General features: G+C 37.2%; 1 pseudogene; it reads right to left on the bottom strand.

Moving 5' to 3' along the window:
• Positions 1-4,178: 4,178 nt before the first annotated feature.
• LOC107526407 (peptidyl-prolyl cis-trans isomerase A pseudogene) lies at positions 4,179-4,486 on the bottom strand (annotated as a pseudogene).
• Between the last annotated feature and the right edge of the window lie 578 nt (positions 4,487-5,064).

Below are 5,064 nucleotides of genomic sequence, written 5' to 3'. Positions count from 1 at the left end.
TCCATTTCGACTGGTACATAATTAGTTTATGGTGAATATACATATAACCATATGACTGAAAAGGCTGATATTAGATCGTTTCACTCCTACAACGATACAAAAGTAGCACATAGCCAATCACCACAAAGCGTTATGACACACAGTCATAGCATTTATTTTGTTCCTGTGCCTGTGGGTATACGGGGCTGGGTGTTGCTGGCTGGGATGCCGGCTGGGTGAGTCAGCTCCGTGAATTTCTCACCCTCTTCCTGGAACCAGCAAGTTTTTCTAGGTACATTCCTCTTACAGCAATGGTGGAAACACAGGAGGACAAGTAAAAACGTGAAGCTTCTTCAGGTCTAAGTTCAGGACTGGAACGCAATGCTTTCCAAACATCGGTCAAAGCAAGTCATGTGGCCAAACCCAAGTATACTCTACTGTTTGAACAGGGCGAACTGCGAAATCATGTGGCAAAGAATCAGATACAGGGAGGGCTGAAGACTTGGGCTGGGAATGAGATTTACCACAATATCGATCCCATTAAGATAATAGTTCATCTTAAAACACGGTGAGTCAGGCCATGATGCGATAAAAAGGAGATAAAAGGTTGTGCCTGCTTTTTTCACATAGGTATGTGTGGGTGTCCAACTAACCCATTGTAATTTAAATCCCTAGTGTATCCTAAGCACAAATGAATCAATGGTAAATACAGGCATGCTCCATTTTATTGCACTTTATTGCGCTTCCCAGATATTGTGTTTTTTTTTAACAAATTGAAAATTTGTGGCAAACCTCTGTTTATCAGCACCATTTTTCTAAAAGTATTTGCTCACTTTGTGTCTGTGCCACATTTTGGTAATTTTCATAATATTTTAAACTCTTAAATTATTATGTTCTGGTGATCTGTGGTCAGTGATCTTGTAATGTTACTATTGTAGTTATTTTGGGGCACCACGAACCATGCCCACATGTTTCAAGCCCTCCCTCTGGATGATTGTGATATAGGACAGTGTATGAAGCACTACTCAGGGAGTTTTGATGGCCATTTCTCAGTTATTGGTGGATTTGGCCATTTTAGCATCTGAACCCCAGGTCAGAGAGGCATTATTTTAATAGATTTGATTGCTCCTATGTCCAAGGGGCATTATGAATGATGCGGGGGCTCTAAGAATGGTCACCCCATTCACACAGAGTTATTTTAGCCAACTATGGAAACTATGAACAATAGTATCTTTTGGATGCACCCAATTACACTGCATTGCTATTAACATGGCCTAGTTCTCTGTGATTCTGTTTTAGAATCTGTAGGTCTTCTTTTGTTGGACTTGCTTTGATTTTTAAAAAAAGGCAAAACTCATCTTGAAAGAGAACCACATTTATAATAGGAAGTCCAGAGACTTCAATGATTCTTCATCACAATGTCTTCTATTTTAACATTGCTCTAATTTTAGATTTTATTGTAACAAGACTTCATAAAAAGTTTAAAAAGACAATTTGTTCCAACAGCCTTCTATACTGATTTAGGAAGACCTAAACATGTGCATCTTAGAAAACAGTACGATATGAAAGGGTTTTATTCTGTGTGTGGGCAGGATGGGACATGGATCCAAACATTTAAAGTCTGTGGTTTGGGGCAGTCATGAAAACCAAAAACCTTGAAGTGGATCTGTCTTGTGGTTTGTTAAAAATAGGCATAAAAAGTAAAACTGACTGAAGATTCTTAATAAATGAAACTCTAACTGAAGATAAAAAATTGATTATGTCCAGTGTTGTATGACATTTTACCGCTGCCTTTGACAAAGGAAGGTCTACAGATTCTAAAACTGAATCGCACTTCACCTCTTTCTCTTTCTCTTCACCCAAATATTTTAATATTTAAAATAAATAAAATTAAAATTTATAATCAATAGAATGGAGCAGTAAAACATTTCTTAAATTTAGCCCCAGCCATTTTGCTAACTATGTATACCACCTATATATAGGGCTCCATGTTTGAATTGCCTTAACATGATTTCATTTCTATTTTTGCATTTCATCTCAATCCTATCTGCTTGTTTGTGGATTAGTAACAATAATTTGGGAATAAAATAATTGAATAGTGAATGAGCTGGTGATTAAATGGAGATTAAGATTTTGAATTGTTACAATAAAACATAAAAAAAGACATTCTGAAAGGTTAGAGTGTGAAATTTAAATCCCCATGTTCCAAATAGTTTAATCTGGATATTATGTTTAGATAAATAAGAGAAACTAATTAGCAATTAGATTACTTTGTTAGAATGATTCCTGGTTTTGGGTGGCAGTTGAGATCAAGAAATGAAGTTGAATATTTAAAAAAATGTTTGAATAGTGGTAGAATTGAATTTAGGGATGGTGCCTATGAGTCAGAATGAAAATCTTTGTTGGTGAAAGTTTTTATTCCATTAATTTTTTTGTATTGAAAGGAAGTTTTTCAAACTAAATTATGGGCTGTGAATAAATACTTTGTAGCAACTTCAGAATACCATCTCTGTGAGTGAGGCTCTAAGATTTGCTGTGCCAGCTGCAACTTTTGGAGGGCCTGTAGGAAAATTCTTTCGGGCGGCTCAGGGATCTGGCACAGTGATAGGAATGTGACCGTGTAAATAGCAGGTACAGGATTAGCTAACCCTCCTGGGATGTGCAGAACTAAGCAGCCTACTTCTGTAAACATGGAAACCAGTTAAAAAGAACCTAAGGGATGTGGATTCTTTTATTGGAACTAAAATAAAGTCTACTTGTGGTCTTTGCATTTGGGGATGCAGATTTTTGATCAAATTTAATTTTAGGCTAATATTTTCTTCAACATACTGAGACCAAAGAATTTAGATTTATCAGCGTTTCTTTGTTGAGCTATGGAAGCCTATAGTTATTGCACAGAAGGAAGAGGTGTGTTTGTGGGGAGGTGTATGGTTGTAGGTTGGATGTGGGTATGTGGAATACACAGTGTAGTGTTTAAAAGAAAAGTCGGGAAAAAAAGAAAGTAATAGAGGAATTTGAAAATTATGATTTTAATTTAGTCTCTTAGAACTTAATGTAAATTAAACTTAGTTAAGAAGCCCAGCTAGGGTGGCTCAGCAGTTGAGCATTGACCTAGGATCCAGGAGACTGAGGTTTGATTCTGGGTCACAGGGCACATGCCCGGGTTGCTGGCTTGATCCCCAGCAGGGGGCGTGCAGGAGGCAGCCGATCAATGACTCATCAGTCATGTTTTTCTTTCTCTCTCCCTCTCCTTTCCTCTCTGTGAAATCAAGAAAGACATATTTAAAAAAAAATTTAGTCGAGATACATTTTTATGGAAAATTGTTTTCATTTTTTTCACACTATTTTCTTCCAGGCCTCAGGTTCTCTAATTTCAACTTTTAATCTCTATCCTTCATAAAGATAAACCTGTGCCTTGTTTAATTTTTGTACCCATAAATTAGATAATATTATGGCATACGAAATGGCTCAGCTACCAAATGTATAGAGCTATGTCTGCAAGAAGGAAGCAGTGTTTGTTGGTGGCCTGTTTTATAGCTATATTTCAAGAAGAGTCCACACTGTATTGTTTTGCACTCCCTAGAACCAAGAACTGCATTTCTGCCCTGTTTCCTGGTTTGATAATAAATTGCATTTACAGGTTAGGGCTAGTTCCTTTGAAACACTTCTAACATTTTTAGGTCCTAGTTTTTCATGATCAGTGTGCCCACTTTTTATTATACCAGTACTTTTGTGTCAATAACACATAAACCAAAGCCAAAAAGTAAAAAAAAAAAAAAAAAAAAAACCACCACCACCAAATCACCTGCAAAACAGTCCCCTCAGGTGTGTTGGAAAACAAAGGAGACATGTCCTTGTGTTATATTTGAGCCTCTGAAAACTCTTGGTTATCTGTTTGTCACTCTTCAAGTGGCCTATTCAGCTATCTTTTGCTGCCTAATAACTTACCCTAAAACTTAGCAGCTTAAAACAATAAACATTTCTTTTTTTTAAGTTGTTAAGCTTTTATTTCATAATCATAAACTTAACTCTGCAATCCAGCTAGACCTGGAAGGGGTAAGGAAAATATGGAACCCAATGAACTGCAGGGAGAGCACAAAGATTATAGAACATTTCAAGCAGATGGGGGTGAAGGGGGGCTCTCCTGAGCTACAGAAGGAATGGTCTGGTGGTTAAGATAAAATGCAAGTCAAATTTTATTAGAGTTGTCCACAGTCAGCAATGGTGATCTTGCTGGGCTTGCCATTCCTGGACCCAAAGCGCTCCATGGCTGCCACAGACCCACGCCTTCTTTTACCTGGATGAACCACATGCTTGCCACCCCACCAGTCTGTCTGGGCAGTGCAGATGAAAAACTGGGATCGTTTGTGTTAGGTCCTGCATTTGCAGTGGACAAGATGCCAGGACCCATATGCTTCAGGATGAAATTCTTATCTTCACATTTCTCCCCATAGATGCATTTGCCGCCTGTGCCACTGTGGTGTATGAAGTCACCACCCTGGCACATAAATCATGGAATAATTCTGTGGAAGCAGGAACATTTATAACCAAATCCTTTCTCTCCAGTGCTCAGAGCACGAAAGTTTTCTGCTGTCTTTGGAAATTCGTCTGCGAACAGCTTGAAGGAGACGTGGCCCAAGGGCTTCTTGCATTTAAGATAGCTAGTAGACAGTTCATGAATAAATCTGTTTTCACTTGGTGGTGTCCATTAAGCTTTTCTTTAGCATTTTAATCAATGAATTAGCTATATTATAACATAGTAAGTATGTTATATAATATTATATATAATTTTCAGATAAGACAAAACTCGAGAAAACTTGAAAAGATCAGAACAAGAAAAATTGAACAGAGTGTTAAACATGGGATTGACTTGGAATACATTTAAATTATTGTACTAGGTTTAAAAAATCAGGTTGAAGAAAGATTTTATAAGCTCCCATTCTGTAAGAAATAGTTAAGGAAACTGGAGATGTTAAACTAGAAAAAGAAAGATTTAGGGAAGTATGGTAATTTGCCTTCCAGTATTTAAAGACTCACATGCAACAGGGATTAGATTTATTTTGTATAATCCTTCAACTACAAATG

The sequence above is a fragment of the Miniopterus natalensis genome, chromosome 15 (assembly GCF_054644295.1).
Source record: "Miniopterus natalensis isolate mMinNat1 chromosome 15, mMinNat1.hap1, whole genome shotgun sequence".
NCBI classification, from domain to species: domain Eukaryota; kingdom Metazoa; phylum Chordata; class Mammalia; order Chiroptera; family Miniopteridae; genus Miniopterus; species Miniopterus natalensis.
This window is presented reverse-complemented; position numbering and strand designations above follow the sequence as displayed.